The sequence below is a fragment of the Callorhinchus milii genome, unplaced genomic scaffold, assembly GCF_018977255.1.
Source record: "Callorhinchus milii isolate IMCB2004 unplaced genomic scaffold, IMCB_Cmil_1.0 Scaffold10, whole genome shotgun sequence".
NCBI lineage: Eukaryota > Metazoa > Chordata > Chondrichthyes > Chimaeriformes > Callorhinchidae > Callorhinchus > Callorhinchus milii.
The window spans coordinates 19,110,626-19,127,704 of NW_024704751.1; the positions used below are offsets into that span (position 1 = coordinate 19,110,626).

The following is a 17,079-nucleotide window of genomic DNA, read 5'->3' on the forward strand; positions in this document are numbered from 1 at the left end:
TAATAATCCCTCAAGAAAAAAAAACTTCAATCCACGACTGTTTGTGGGACACTGCTGTGCGCAATTGGCTGCCGCGTTTCGCCCACAAATGTACAGTCAATTCACTTTACAGTATATTCTGTGAAGCGCTTTGAGACGTCTTGAAGACGTGAAAAGCGCTATATCAAATGCAAGGATTATTATTATTATTATTATTTTATATCTCCCAGAATTGTGGAAAATTTTAAAAATGTGTCTTCATTTGGAAGTCTGTTTCTTCAAAAAAAAAACTGTTGAACCTGGCGACTGACCAGAGGAGTAAATAAATACATTTTTGTGAGTATTGTTGGGGGAGAGAGAAATAAACATTTTTTGTAGGTTTGGAGTTAGGTTCCAGCATGAGAGAAACTGCAGAGATGTATTGCACCCCCCTGGCCCAAACCTTAACCCATCCACCCACATGCACACACACACCCACACACACCCACAGAGATTCTCCAATACTACAGACGAGGTCAACTTATGTCACGTCACTGGGAGCAGGGATCCTTACCACTCAGCTGCTGTTATCCCCGCAAGCCAAAGCCCTAAAGGATAGTTGGTCAAGCAGTAGGAAGCTTCCAGACCATGTTCCCAATGGCAAACTATACGGTGTAGCTGGTTAAGCTCTCGCAGTACTTCAATGCACACTCTGGGGTCTCCAAACGTTAGCTCTGGCTAACCTGTACCATGAGATTCTCCGACTCTCTTCTTCCTCTCTTTCAAGGCATGTCTCAAGATGGACCTCATTGACAGTGCCTTCGATCATCTTTCCCCTCCCCCAAACCGTAACTCAGCCCCCTCCCCGCCTGCTTGCCTGCCCATCCAGCACTCGGAAGCATTTTGAGACTTCCTCCCAAAGCTATATAAATGTAAACTGTATTGTAATTATATTGTAATACACTCCATAATTAGGTAAGCAGGTTGTGCCTCTCGAGGGAAAGAGTGCTCATTCCATTCCACGTACGGGGAAATTTCCATCTGTAGGCAGCATGCATACCTGGAACTCTCACTGTGGTGTAGACACTGTGCTAGTTGCTAAAATTATTTGTTGAGTCCCTTAGTGTAGTGGTTAGCAAGAGGACCCGGGTTTGATTCCCAGGTGGGGCGAAACCTTAGGCAAGTTTCCCCACTCCACATGCTTCTGTTTATCTAGCAGTAAGTAGGAACCCAGTTGTTAGTCAATTGGTGGATCACTTTCTAGAGGTAACTATCTCTCAAAAGAAAAATAAATGGTCAATCAATCCAATTATGGGACACCTCTTTGCGCAATTGGCTGCCGCGTTTCACCCACAAAATACACAGTCAATCCACTTTACAATATATTCTGTGAAGCGCTTTGAGACGTCTCAAAAACATTATGAAATGCAAGGTTTATTTATATTATTGATAAAAAGTGTTGTATGAATCTACAAAACCAGAGAGCTTTAGAAAGCATCTGTAACCTGGCACAAATGTAGGACTGGACTCTGCAGAGTAAATACCAGCTCAGAATAGATCACAAGCCTTTTCTGAACGCTGCACGAATCCTAAACATCAGTTGTTGTACATGGTAACGACAACACAGTGTGCAAGAGGAATGAGTTTGAGAGGCTCCTCGTAAATTAAAATAGAGTTAATTAGCATTCGAGGCCAGAAACAAATGTATCTATATTTGGTGCACTCATTCCATTAAGAACCTTGAGAAGCATTCATTTCCCTCTCACATGTTTCTTTCTCTCCTGAAGGGTGGGCCAAAGAAGGAATATTTATAAATTTGGTGAAAACTATTGTACTCCCTTCCTCTAAGCCTCAAAAGAAATATTGCATTAATTCACCGCACATCATGTGAATCAGTCATATTTGTTTAGAAATGGAAATTTTCTGAACATTCTGAGCTACGTCACCTTTTAACCTATCATTCCTCCCGGCTTTTCCTTCTTAAGACGCTGATGTTTATGGTCTGTTAGGCAATGGCCAAGATCTTATTTTACCTACAAATAGCAGGGGAATGTGCAATTTATCTTCACGCAGCTGAAGCTATGGTATATAACGTGCTATGAATTCATTAATAAATATGGACACCTGTGAGAGCTTTGGGAAATCCTGATCAGTTGTACGATAGAGTGATAGGTTTTGTGACAGGTTACTGATTCACAGCAATGAATTACTCCCACTTCTCCCCCACCCACCATCCCACCCTCCGCACAATAACAACAACAACAAATTACATTTGTACAGCGCCTTTCACGTCTGGATGATGTCCGAAAGAATTAGGTGAGTCGTGGGTTTCAGTTGGATCGATGAACAACAACAACAACAAGATTACAACAAGATTACATTTGTAGAGCACCTTTCATGTTGGGAGGACATCCCAAGGGGAGATCCTGTGTATTATTGCAACACAAAATGCACGATGCATTAACCGCATGCTGCATGAACTATAGCGCGATGCACTGTGATGCATTAACTGTAGTGCATTGATACCATGTACATCAATGCTGAATCTCCACTCAGAGATGAGCTCTTTCAATAAAACAAATATGGTTAAAGTCTGCCCTGGTGGCTTCTCACAATTTAATACCCTATCACACATGAAGAATCACTGCCGGGACTAGTTATCCAGGGTAGAACTCTCCTCCAGTATGTGTCAGCACCTTCAGGACACAACGCAATTTCAGGGTAAGCAAATTACTTATTGCTCAAATATTGGTTGAACACAAGCACTTTTCAAAAAATATATTCCGATTCATACCAACGCTGTGATTAATAATAAGTGTCCTTTGGTAACCTTGAAAACAATCAGAACACAGCAGCCTCTGATATCGTTCAAAGAAATAATTTTGGACGCAGCAAAGAGATAAATGTATAATATTTTGTTTTCACCCACAAAATATACAGTGAATTCACTTTATAGTATATCCTGCGAAGCACTTTGCGATGTCTCAATGATGTGTTGAGGTGTTATGTCAAATGCAAGGATTATTATTATTATTATTATTCACTGTGGAGCTTATAAAATGAGTCACTGCTTCGAGTCTCCAGACTCTGATCTACATTGGGTCAGAAACTCAACAGGAGTGCGTGGAGACTGGACTCCACATACCACTGCACCCAACTTCAGTTGGCAATTTGTCTGAGCATGGAAACCAAACTGCACCCCTTTTCCCCATCAACACATAACTTCTCCTTATTGTCCCCCTGCCATTATTGCTACAGTACCAGAGATCAGTGTAACAAGCAACAACTTGTATTTATATAGCGCCGTCACACAGTGCAGCATCTCAGAATGTTTAAACAATAAGCTCCCTTTATCAAATCCAGGTGGGATGAAACCTTGGGCAAGTTTCCTTACTCCACACACCTCTGTTTACCAGCAATAAGTAGGAACCCAGTTGTTAGTTGAGTGGGGGATTGCTTTTCCGTGGATAATAATCCATTAAAAAAAAATTTGGTCACTCACTTCATGACTGTTTGTGGGACACTGCTGTGAGCAATTGGCTGCCACATTTCACCCACAAAATACACAGTGAAATTCACTTTACAGCATATTCTGTGATGCGTCTTGAGACGTATCAACGACATGATAAAGTGCTATATCAAATGCAAGGATTATTATTATTATTATGATAGCTCCTTTTCTTGCACCCTTGCTGTACTGTCTTTAACGCAGCATCAAATACAAGTCACTGGGTACCACAAACCTGTCCTTTCTACATTACAGGCTCTGGCGGTATATAAAGGAGGCAACATAAATATCAGATTTTACAGCCAATGCTTGTTTATATAAAAATAAACTCATGAAATGCAGAAGTACAATTGAAATGTCAATCAAAAGCCAGAGACATTTCCTCCATCAATACATGCATGGGCTCACACACAGTGAGAGAGACAAGCAGGGAAAATGCAGCAGAGATGCGTGTGTGGGTATGTGTGTGTGTGTGTGTGTGTTTGTGTCTGATACACCACAACAGGGTACAGAAATTCCACCTTCAAGGAGTTAATCCCCTTGTTTTCGTGGCCAGAACTTAACGCCCAGTTTCCCAAACAGGAGGTGTTTAACGTTAAAAGATGAGAAACACGTTTCTCTGTGTTTTTTTCTCTGTGTCTAATACCCTCCGGAAATCAATCTTTGAAATTTGATTTGCGATTGTTTTTCTTAACCCTCCCAATCGGTTTATTGCAGCATTAACGCAGGATAAACCTCAAGATATGGATAGATTTCAAATGCATTTGATGCTCAGAGAGAGAGAGAGAGAAAGAGACCCACAGAGAGATAGACAGAGAGACATACACACATACACAGAGACACAGAGAGACACACACACAGACGCAGAGAAAGTCACACACATACACAGAGACACTCACAGAGAGAGAGAGAGAGACAGATACACAGAGAAAAACAGAGTGACACAGAGAGACAGAGAGACACACAGAGACAGAGAGACACACAGAGACAGAGAGACACACAGAGACAGAGACACACACCGAGACAGAAAGACAGACAGAGAGACAGAGAGACACAGGTACACAGAGAGACACACACAGAAAGAGAGACTCACAGATACTCAGAGAGGCACACACACATGCGCTCTCTTCTCTCAACCATCAGCTTAGCCCCAAAACATCACGAGCCAAAAAAAAACAACAAGAAAGCCTTTTCATCTTCACTCTCTGTCTCTGTCTCTCTCTCTCTGTGTCTCTGTCCCTCCTGTGATGCTGAAGCACTTGTGATCAATCTGGAAACCAACTCTCTCTCCTGCACCATCGCCTTCACTGTTCTTTGAGCCAAACAAAAAAATGGAAGGAATCTCTCTTACCGTGTCAGCTCCTTCCTTCACCCCCCACTTTGCGCTGTGGGTTCAGGGAATATTTTTCTCGGTGTTGTTTTCCTCTGTGAGGATGAGGACACTGACATGAAGATACCGTGAAATCCCCTACCTTCTCTCCTCTGTGAGCCGAGCAGCCCTGCTGCTCAAAGCTACCCTAAACATCACCATGGTAACCTACCTGACCCACTTATCCGTAGTGTGCTGACACAGCGCCAGAGCCACAAGTACCATCTGCGGTTCTGGGGTTTGGGGGCGGGGGGGGGGGGGGTGCTCCACAGCAGTTGGGACCATCTCCCTGGCTGGTGAAGAGACAGACACGACGTGTGTAGCCAGGCGCAACACACAACAACATCAACAACACATTGCATTTACACAGCGCCTTTCGCCTCCTGAGGACGTCCCAAGACGCTGGATGGCCGGTTGGAGTCAAGAGGGGTGGATGGGGAAAGGATGACCGAAGGCGCGGTCGAAGAGGCAGGTCTTGAACCAGGGACTTGAAGGAGAGAAGGGGGTTGGGGGAGTTGGGGGTGAGGGCGAGGCGGAGGGACTCCAGGATGAAGTTCTAGAGAGTGGGGCCCAGAAAGGCTGAAGACCCGAACGCCAATGGTGGGATGGGCAGGGCATCTGTACAGCCCATATGAAGTGCGCTATATAAATGCAAGTCATTGTTGTTTTGAAGTGGATTAGCTTTGCTCACTAGGATAGCACGGAGCAAAAATCGTATTGCACACTGTGATGAACTCTGTGCAGTGTTATATCCTATTGATGAACCATGCGTTGTTGCTGGGTTAACACACATGATGGCCATTAAATTGATTCTTACCCAGGACCTACCCAGCCTGTGGAAGCTTTCTCCTCACCGAGTCCTCCCCTCCTCTTGCACTCTCCAGGCAATGTCTTGCTTACCCCATAAGTGATTTGCAGGTCCAAATCCTATGGAAGATATTTGGTTCATGTTCAGAAAGAATTGGCACTTGACCAGAGGGAAGGGAGGGAGCTTTGAGAAGGAAGAGTTCATGGAGAGGAAATGCTCTCCTCATCCAGAAAGACCTGCTAGGCAGTCCCAATGAAAGAGACAGGGAGGTCAAGGCAGGGTCAGAGAATGATAAAGGGTTGATATCAGCACTGATTGTAATGTACAAGCAAAAGCCTCCCAACTGTGTGTTCCTTTCTTATATTGCAGACTTTCTGCCATCATGCCCACTTGTCCTCATCATCACCAGGAAGAGAGATAGCAGGAGACATCAATGCGTGTTTCTCCTCTGACATCTTTCTCTGAAGAGCCCCATTCGCCCCACATACAGTCCTGCTCTTCACCTAAAATTATCACAGCGTTGGTGGCACCTGCACTGAAATGAACCAGCTGTTACTAGAAAAATATAGACAGCTGGAGGAGTACAACATCTGCTTCAAAGCAGCTGTGGAGACTCTGTGGGACAATGTGGCGCACCACATTTTGAAGGTCCGTGAATCCAGACCTTGGCGTAAGATATGGTGCTCCCTTTGGTGCCTCCTGTGCAGCATTTCCTCAAGTCATGGAAAATAACCTGGGTCACCTCTTGTGTCACCTGTTGGACTGCCACATGAATGACAATCCGTCCTAGAGAATGCCCAACAGTTGTTATTCCGTGATTAATGTCATTCCGGTCATATCAGGTGAGGGGAGGGAATGAGATCCCCAACCTTAGTGGCAACCTCTCTTCTACACAATGAAGTCATTGACACGAGACTAGTGGATGGCCTCAAAGGAGCTCATGCTACCCTCATGGTCAGACACGAAAATGTTCATTAGGTTAAAACCCAATCCCCTTCTTTTGGAGCCTTCCCTTTCTTCCTGCCCAACTCTGGTGGCAGAAACTCCATCCAGGAAGCAGCCAAGAGTGGATCTTGCGCCACAAATGGTGGAGGAAACTGAAGTGAGACCAGGTTGTCTCTAAGACAAGCTATTAAAGCCAGGATTGAACCAATTTGAAAGTGTTTGATAATGTTGTTAAAGTTATTTAATTGACTACATTTAATTGAGGAAATGTGAAAATCCATATTCCAGGTTGTGAGTTGTTTTACTATATGCAGATACAACTAGAACAATGAGAGATATCTCATGAATTTGATCACTTATGCTAGGACACTATATTGGAGTCCTGTAGCTCAGTGGTTAGAGCACTCGCCTCGCAAATGAGAGACCTGTGTTTGATTCCCGGCAGGACAAAACCTTGGGGAAGTTTCCTTACTCCACACACCTGATAATAATCCCTTAAAATAAAACTATAATGAATTGGTCACTTCAGTCCATGACTGTTTGTGGGGACGCTGCTGTGCGCAATTGGCTGCCGCGTTTCGCCCACAAATATACAGTCAATTCACTTTACAGTATATTCTGTGAAGCGCTTTGAGACAACTCGAAGATGTGATAAGACGCTAAATCAAATGCAAGGATCATTATTATTATAATCCAGTACGACCCCCTGAGTCTGTCTATGCCCACAGCAAGGGGTTGGCACACTCCTGCTCTGGAGATGATAATGGGAGGAAAAGGAGACACAAACCACAGCAGAGCACGGTAGGAACCATCTAAAGGGGTTGATTATATATATATAAATAAATTGTATCATATACTGATTATGCAAATTTTCATCACATGACTGTTTTCCTGAGGCTTTTCTTCCATAACCAATGGCAAAAATGTTCAGTAAGCTTACAGGGTAACTGATATGGCAACAGTAGCTTACCACTATCTGTAAAATTGTTCACTCACTTCACGGCTGTTTGTGGGACACTGCTGTGTGCAAACATGACTGCCACAAACACACAGTCAACACACTTTACAGTAACTACTGTGAAGTGTTTTGAGACATTGACAACATGACAAGGTGCTGTATCAAATGCAAGGATCTTATTATATATTATGTGCGGCCTTTCCATTTCCCAAGGCTCTGCCGTGCATAGAGCTGACATAGACATTGCTCTCAAGAGTTAATGATGTTATTGATCGGTGTCTGTCGGACAGGTCTTCCTGATGAATGGCCATCATCCTCCTCAGCCTCCTCTCAGCATAGGGCTTGGACCTTTAGAACATCAAGGTGGCTGGCACGTCACAAACTGTCCTATAAAGGTTTTGCTACCACCCTGAAGGCAGATGTCTGTCAAATAGCTGACAAGGAACCTCTGAGCCTTGTCATAGCAACTGCTGGATGGCGTTACCTGGAATGTGAGCTTGTGAACATAGGCTCATGGATCCAGGGCTTGGAATCCACCATGATTAGTGTATAGAGAGGGGACCATCTTCTGATCAAGCTCTGTACCTTCAACTTCCTGATGGGTTTCAGCGTGTGTCAGACCCCGGCTAAGTAAACAAAAGCCTCCTCAGGGATTACTTCATCCGCCACCTGCCCTGAGCCACGAGGTCTTGACCCAGCCTCACCACCAGGCTTTGGAGCATTTCTTTCCATTGCATCATTTGTGTAATATCCACCTTTAAGTCCCGCCTAAAGACCTTTATTGATCGTGCTTACGGTCACCACCCCACCCGCCCCCCTTGGCTCGTCACACTGTGAAGCTCTCCGGGTTGCTACCCCACTGATCTCGCATTTATATAGCATATACGCTATATACCCTGCATTTATATAGCCCCCCATGTTGTTGTTGTTGACTGTGACAATCCTGTACACTTTCCTCAGGTGATTCCGGAAATGGGCTCCAAATTTGCAAATGGTGATCCAACCAGCAGCAACGTTCTTTGAAAACCCCAGCGATGTCACCATCATGAACTGCAGCCATGAATTAAATCCAAACCCCCATCCCTAACTAGTAGCCACCTGGGTTGCCCACAGCTGCTTGTGGGAGGGACACTGCTGTGCACAAACTGGCTGCCACGTTTTGCCCACAGAACACAGTGTCAAAAGCACTTTACAATATATCCTGTGAAGCGCTTTGGGACGTCTCGACAATGTAACAAGGCTCTATATCAAATGCAAGGATTATTATTCTCAGTACTGCTAGGGAACATGCTTCATTGGTATAAATACTGCAGAGCCACAGCTAGAGCACATATAGCTGCAAACAGTTGATATCTATTCAGTCCTCTGCATCTGTGCTATTTGTAGTTCCCCTGTTGGTGCCATCCACTCTAATCCCATTCCCCCTATCATCTCCATGCAGGTGGAAGCTCCCTTGCTAGAAATATCGACTTTCATTCCATTCCCCTGCCCTTTCGCCTCTTGAACATTATTTTCCTGAACTATTGATCCAATTCCCTTTTAAGTGCTGTTATGGACTCAGCTTCACCAGCAATTTACAGTAAGGCATTCCACAAACTAACAACCATCTAGGTGAACCGTTTCTCCTCACCTCAATCATATTGAACTGGAGAAATAGACACTGTTGAGAGATACACAAGGGGTTGTGCTGAAAGCTACAGATAAAGATATTTGGGAGGTATCGTTCCTGAAAAGGAATTAATACAGTTGCTGGAGATTCATTAATACTGCAGTAGAAACATTAGTAGTTAAAGTTGTTGGGGTCTAATTTGTAAGGTTTTTTATATTAAAAAAATCTTGATTTTCATTTTCCCAATACAGCATAAAAACATCAAAAGCAACACTCAAAATGAGGGAAAAAAGCTCCGTTCTGAATCTGGAATCTTATACAGTCAATTAGATGCAAGTATTAAAACACATGAATAGCTCACTTTAGCAATAACTAAGCAACAACAAATATACTTGTATAGACATATAACTACCTGAAATGACAACAAAGATGTGTTGGCCTGGGATCCGCTATTTCGTAGATAAACTCCCTGGACTCCTCGATTGGATTCTGGCCTTTTACTGAGTTCCTTCAAGAGATCTGGGGAAACATAAAAGAGTAAGGTTATTGTACACAGTAGTGAGGTGCAGTGAATGGTTTCTAAATTATTAATATGGTGTATTAATTCTTCTTTGTAGCCAAGCAGTGCTGGGCATCGACAAATCTAGTGTTGTTCAGACGTACTGCACTCATATGGGAACATTACCAAAGGTGTTATTGGGTTGTAATATGAAATATTTGCAAATAGATCTGGCAAAATAACAATGGCACTTTAATATAATATAATCCTTGCATTTGACAACAACATTGAGACGCCTTAAGTGCTTTGCAGGATTTATTGTAAATTGAAGTGACTGTGTATTTTGTGGGAGAAATGCGGCAGCCAATTGCACACGGCAGTGTCCCACAATCAGCTACGGAGTGAGCGACCGATTTTATTTGGGAGATTATTGGACAGGATACTGGGAGAGAGAAACTCCTTCTCTTTTTGTATAGTGCCATGCGATCTTTAACGTCCACCTGAACAAGCACAGACAGTTTAACTTCTCATCCAAAGGACTTTACAAACAGCAACTCCTTTTGCACCAAAGGTGCTTCACAATGGCCTGTAGGATCTCCCACTGGAAGTAGTTTGTGTCAGAGCAGAATTCCCATAGGTATCATACACATTTTCCCCGAGCTTTCCTCTCTTGTTTCTCCCAAACTTGTTTGTCTCCAAATACACCGCTCTGCTTTCTCCTCCCCAAATCTTCAGGTTGTAGAAATCAAGTCACTTATTTTTTCATACGAATTCAAAATTGTGGAGCTCCTTACACCCCTTCCAACATGCCAGAGGGAGTTAAAATGCAGACTTAATATCATCCACTAGTACTTAATCTTATACAATATTTGTAGCACAGAAAGAGGCAAGGAACTTGGATTTACATAGAAGTTTGGAAAAAAAAATTCACGTACAGAGTAGCTAGGATATGGAATGCCCTGAGGCACAATCCATATTGGCTTTCAAGGAGACAAGATAATAAGACAAGCCTGTTACAGGGAATGGGGAAAGAGCAGGCAAATGGGACTGAAAGGATTGCTATTGAGGCAGCTGTCACAGACATGATGGGCCAATTGGTCTTCTTCTGAACTGTGGGTTTCTATGGTGCAGTAGTATCATCTCAAAGTACAATTATTCTCAAGAGTAGTGACTCCATTCGTAGGCGAACATACAAAGTATTTGTGCCAGCAGGGTCCCGCAAATAGCTATGAGGTGATGAATCAATTTATCAGGAGAGCTGTTGGCCAGGATCTCGAGAGAAACTCCCAAGCACCAGCACAGATATAATAGTAATAATAATCCTTGCATTTGATATAGCGCTTTTCATGTCTTCTAGACGTCCCAAACCACTTCACAGAATATACTGTAAAGTGAATTGACTGTATATTTGTGGGCGAACGCGGCAGCCAATTGCGCACAGCAATGTCCCACAAACAGTCGTGGATTGAAAATGACCAATTTATTATTGTTTTTTGTTTTGGAGGGATTATTATTAGGCTCTGTGTGGAGTAAGGAAACTTGCCCAAGGTTTCGCCCTCTGCCTGGAATTGAACTCAGGTCTCTCAGTTGCAAAGTGAGTGCTCTAACCACTGAGCTACAGGACTCCACATATGTTGGGGAAAGAGTAAGGCAATGGAATTGGAGTAGACAGATCCTGTGGGGGAGCTGGAAACAGCATAATTAGGATAGGCCATTGAGCTCCTCCAATACTGTAAACATTTGATTCTTAAGAATTGCAATGGATGTGTAAGGCTTGGGTCTGTGTAATACTTCTCTGTAATAACAACTTGCACTTATGGAGTCCTGTACCACAGTGGTTAGAGCACTCGCCTCACAAGCGAGAAACCTGGGTTTGATTCCCGGCAGGGCAAAACCTTAGGCAAGTTTCCTTACTCCACACGCCTGATAATAATCCCTCAAGAAAAAAACAATAATAATTTGGTCCCTCAATCCACAACTGCTGTGTGCAATTGGCTGCCGCGTTTCACCCACAAATATACAGTCAATTCACTTTACAGTATATTCTGTGAAGCGCTTTGAGACGTCTCGAAGATGTGAGAAGTGCTATATCAAATCCAAAGATTATTATTATTATTATACAGCAAATTTCATATGGAGTCAATGTTGCAAAGAACTAGCTTCATATGCAGTTAATGGAAATCTAAAAGTTTCCCATGAAATGGACGTGAGGTTTTTCTGGACGGATACTGATTTACGTCTCGCTCCTTTTACTGACGTCATTTAACCTTTTAACTAACACAAACCCTATGCCCATGTTTTAAGAAGATGGTCTTCTGATAACATTCAGCTCAATTTCCGTCAATGCCCCCGAAATGCTTGTGATAGGAACACAACTGGCAAATCCATTCAAAGAGATAAAATGAAATTCACAGCAATTAACAGAAATGGCCTGGACTCTGGGAGAGGGTTTCAACCACTGCTAAATCATATCATTCCTAACTGTTAAGGTTAAGGGATTTCACTTTCATTTTGTGGGAGATAATTTTACGCAAAGAATTATTCGGTTAAATAGATCATTTACAACCAGAATTATTTCTTCCAAGCCTTGGCTGTGAATACTTTTACTTGTGCCTCATATTGGTCAATCACTCCATGGCTGTTTGTGGGACACTGCTGTTTGCAATTGACTGCCGCGCTTCACCCACAAAATACAGTCAATCCACTCAACAATATATCCTGTGAAGCGCATTGAGACGTCTCAATGACATGATGAGGTGCTATATCAAATGCAACGATTATTATTATCATTATAAACATACTGTGGTTTATCGGTTTCTATGCAGTGATCAGGTAGTTAATGGAGACACGAGTGCAAAATTTGTCTCATGGACATTGCATGGATACAACAGATGCACGATAATTAACGAAGGTTATTCTCTGTGCTGAGTCAGAATTTCGGCACCTCCATGGATAGCAATCTGTAAGTGTGAAAGTAAATGATTTCAAATGAGAACCTGCATATCTTCCGTTCCTCACTCACCCCCTCACAGAATATGATTTGAAATGCCCTTGATGGTCCCACTACACCTGGCTGCCACAGAAAAAAAATGTAGAGCCTGCTGTGTTTGCCTTCGAGCCCATCCACACTTGGCTTGTTCCAGTCCAATTTGTTTTTGTGATGATCTCCACTCTTACAGGATCTTGGTGCAAGAACTATCTTCCAGCTCTACCAGGTCAGCATGGTCTAGACACAGAGGACATCACAAACAACTATGTTCCATACTCTGGTCCATGCTCACCAATCAACACAATAATAATAATCATAATTGCATTTGATGTAGGGCCTTATCACGTCTTTGTGATGGCTCAAAGCGCTTCACAGAATATATTGTAAAGTGAATTGACTGTATATTTTGTGGGCGAAACGCAGCAGCCAATTGTACACAGCAGCGTCCCACAAACAGTCATGGATTGAAAATGACCAAATTATTATTATATTTGATGGGATATGATAAACCCCCAGAAGAACGATCCACCAATCGACTACCAGCCAGGTTCCTACTTACTGCAAGGTACAGCAACAACAACTTGCATTTATAAAGTACGGTTCATGTGGGGTGGCAAGCATCCCAGAACACTTGTAAACAGAGGTAAACAGAGGCGTGTGGAGTAAGGAAACTTCCTGAATCAAACCTGGGTCCTCTCGCTAGCAAGGCGAGTGCTCTAACCAATATAGAGCTCCACTCCAACACCACTCTAACACAATACAACAGGGAACACTGAATGTGATCGCTCTCCCTCAAACTGAGACCAGGGACTAAAGCGCACTCAAAATAGTGTCCTTCGGATGAGACATTAAACCGAGGCTCGGTCTGCCTGCTCAGGTGGACATTAAAAAGCTGTGGCACTATTCAAAGAGGGAAGGGAGTCTCAAGTACTAAAGCAAAATGAGTTTTGGGAAAACATGACCCAGTTCCTGGGTGTGTGCTCACAGCATGAACTCAATTAGCCATCTCACTCTGAGATGCCACAGGACAGCCAGTGTGGGGAATGGATACTGTCACATTGGTGTAAAGGGGAGGGAGCTTTCCAAAATTTTGGCTGAGACACGCTGTTGGGGTAGTCTCATTTTAGCATCTGTCTGGCGTGTGCTGCGCCTGACCTGGGTGTGCTGGATGGACAGTGTTTTGCTTTGTGTCTAACCCGTGCTGTCGCTGACCTGGCTCAACAACAACAACGACAACAACAACTTGCATTTCTATAGCGTCCCTCACACAGGGTAGCGTCCCAGAGCGACTCAATGGCAGTCACTGTGGGCAGACGCTAATGGGACTGTCGCGGCGACAGTTGTGACTGAAGTTAGGACCGAATGCTACTAGAAGCCGCCACTGACCAAACCCCCCCCACCTCTCCCCCACTCCCCCCCAACCCACCCCACTCACAACAATGTTCAGCTATCAGCTTCCTTTCTCGTTCCTCCAGCACTCAAATAAACACAATCGAATTCAGTCGATTTGAGCGCAGCTGCGATTGTTCTAAACCGTTTTAAAAATGATACAGAGTCTAATTTCTGACATATCACATTACTTTAGACTCTAGTCTATAGGATCAAATATTCAACGCACAACGGTCTTTCTCACATGCAATCTGCCCTCTCCCCTCCATCCCAACACACATAATAATAAAAATAACAATAAACCTTGCATTTGATACAGCGCCTTATCACGTGGTTGAGACGTCTCAAAGCGCTTCACAGAATATACTGTAAAGTGGAATGACTGTGTACTTTGTGGGTGAAAAGTGGCAGCCAATAGCGCACAGTAGTGTGTCACAAACAGTCGTGGATTGAGTGACCAAATTATACACTCTGCCCTTCCAACACAGTGCCTGCCCCTCCCAAACACAATTTGCCCCTTCCCCCACACACATTTGCCTCTATCCTACATACATTCCTTTCCTGTCTCTCACACACGTACACGTAAAGCATGTTTTGCTCTCTGTCTCACATACACACACATACACACACAATCTCACTCTCTCACACCAGCAGACACCACAATGTTTCTCACACATACAACCTCTCTCACGCACACAGTCACACACTCTGGACACAAACATACATAATTTTCTCTCTCTCTCTGGCACACAATTTCTCTCTCACACACTTGTAATCTTTTTTCGCACATAATCTCTCACCACACAGACACATGCAAGCGTACACATACACTTTCTCACTCTCTCACAAATTTCTCATCTCTCTCACAACCACATACTTTCTTCCGCGCACACACACACACTCACACAAATGTATGTACAGTCAGTGGAGACACTGGTACTCACTCTGTTGCTATGGATGAATGGACTGTGATGAAGTGACTGAGGTAATGGCCTCAGATGCTCACAGGTACACCTCCTGTTGATTCACAAATGAAGAGCTGATCCAAAGATCTAAATCTCACTTTGCTCCCATCCCAAATCCAGAACAGCGGAGTGAACGATGCAGGCAGCACTGTTCAACAGTACACAGCTTCAAGTGGCCATTCCTGGCACACAGAACTGCAACACACACACACACACACGCACACACACAAAATCACACCAGCTCACTGGCCAAGAGGAGACTCTCTTTAAATTCTCATCTCTCCCTGGTTTATTTTAATTATCTTCCCTCTCACGCCCAGACCACGGAGTCTGGGTTTGCTTTTCTCTCTGCCTCTCCCTCTCCTGGTGTATCAGATACCCAGCAGCTTGGAGCTGCGGTACTTCATGAATACTAATAAGCCTTGAAGCATTGACACTTGCATGCGTTGCTGGTTGCTATGCTGCCAATAGCCACCGATGCTGCCAAATGAGAGCATTTCACATCATCAGCTTAAAAATACAGCAGAGAGCCCGATATCTGCACTAATTAGGACCTGACCAATTGCAGATTATGAAAAACTTGCAGATAATGGGTCTCGGTGTGTCTGTGTCTCTTGCTGATCTTGTATGTTAGTTGGATCCGATCTCTCCCTCAAGCTGTGAGTTTCATCCGACTTCATTAAAACCCGGGATGTCTCACGTGTACTTCCCACGGCTCGGAGTAGTGTTCCGCCACTGTCAAGCGCTCTGGGACGCTACCCTGGTTGAGGGGTGCTGTGTAAATGAAAATTGTTGTTGTTGTTGTTGTACCTGTCATTCCCAACATCACAGCCAGATGTGGACAACTGGCAACCGGGTATGTGGCCTTCACTGAAGCTTGTAGTGTTAACGCCATCAAGAGTTTAGAAACTCTGCAAACGTTATCCCAATGTCTCTCTTAGCTGAGTTGCTGTCTTCACCACTAGAGAGTCAATGATTTGATTGGGAAAGAATGAGGAAAGCGCATCCCATCTCCTCTCCTCCCGCAGCCATTCAGTGCTTCAGGCCTACAGCTCTCCTTCCTCTTGGATGGGGGTGAAGGGGTAGTATTTGGGCCCCACTTAGTGCCTCCAATGTTCACCCGTCGATGTCCTGGAGCTCAGCGTATAGAGTTGGCACCATAAACATTTATCAGTGGAAAAAAGGCAGAATTTTCACACGTTTGTTGCTAAATTATCGATAATTATCTGTGTCCGTGGGCTCTCAGCATTACTCAGGAATGAATTGCTCTCCCAATGGGAGCTGCATTGAGATACTCTAACCTGGCTCAGCGGTAGCACTCTCATCCCTTGGAGGTAAGGTAAATCTCGTGATGCGCTTTAAGCCGTCCTTCCAACATGAAAGGTTCTGTATCAAATGTAATGATTATTATTATTATTTATTGATGTGGATCCTTATGCCTGGTAGTGAGAGAGCATTCTTCTCATCGGCCTGGCTGGATTGGACCCCTGATGAGCCTGCGGTGTGTTTCTCTCAATGTGGTTCCCCCATTAATAAACTCTTGAATGAAGACCAGCTGATCTGAGACAGACTAGGCAGGCGTAATCCTCCTCCACAATTTACATTAATTCACAAAACACACGTTTGCTTTCCAAATCAGGAGAAACTCTGTTGCTCCCACACACTGAGTGAGTTCCAACAAGCTCGTTAATTGTACTATTGTACTATCTTGCACTGTGCTGTGATGTGACAATTGTTTTACTCAATTGGTGTAAAACAGAATTAAATTCTCCATTGTCAGACGTTTGTAAATACCCCGCCCCACCTGTGAGGAAGGCGGTTGTTCACACCTGGATACATTGCACGGGTTACATCACACAAGCTTCCTCAAGCCTGAGCCAAGACAGCGAGGGTCACTTGCGTTTTACTGGGGTTGGGCCCAGCACTGCTAAGCCAAGCCAAAACCATCTATTATTCTAACTGCCTAGTGATCAAGAAGCTTTGCTGTCTCTTCCCGTCGTTAGTCAATTGGTGGATCGCTTCTCCAGGGGAAATAATCCTTTCAATAAATCAATCAATCAATCAATCAATTGGTCACTCAAT

At 43.8% G+C, this 17,079-nt stretch overlaps 1 protein-coding gene across 1 annotated transcript in view; it reads right to left on the minus strand.

Moving 5' to 3' along the window:
- The window catches only part of rims3 (regulating synaptic membrane exocytosis 3), an 82,234-nt gene extending 66,991 nt beyond the window's left edge, over positions 1 to 15,243 (minus strand). The window contains exons 1-2 of the mRNA XM_042338725.1: positions 14,977 to 15,243; positions 9,568 to 9,674 (exon numbers count right to left, since the gene is read on the minus strand). The gene's annotated coding sequence lies outside the window, so the exon portion shown is untranslated. The remainder of the gene's footprint in view (positions 1 to 9,567; positions 9,675 to 14,976) is intronic.
- Between the last annotated feature and the right edge of the window lie 1,836 nt (positions 15,244 to 17,079).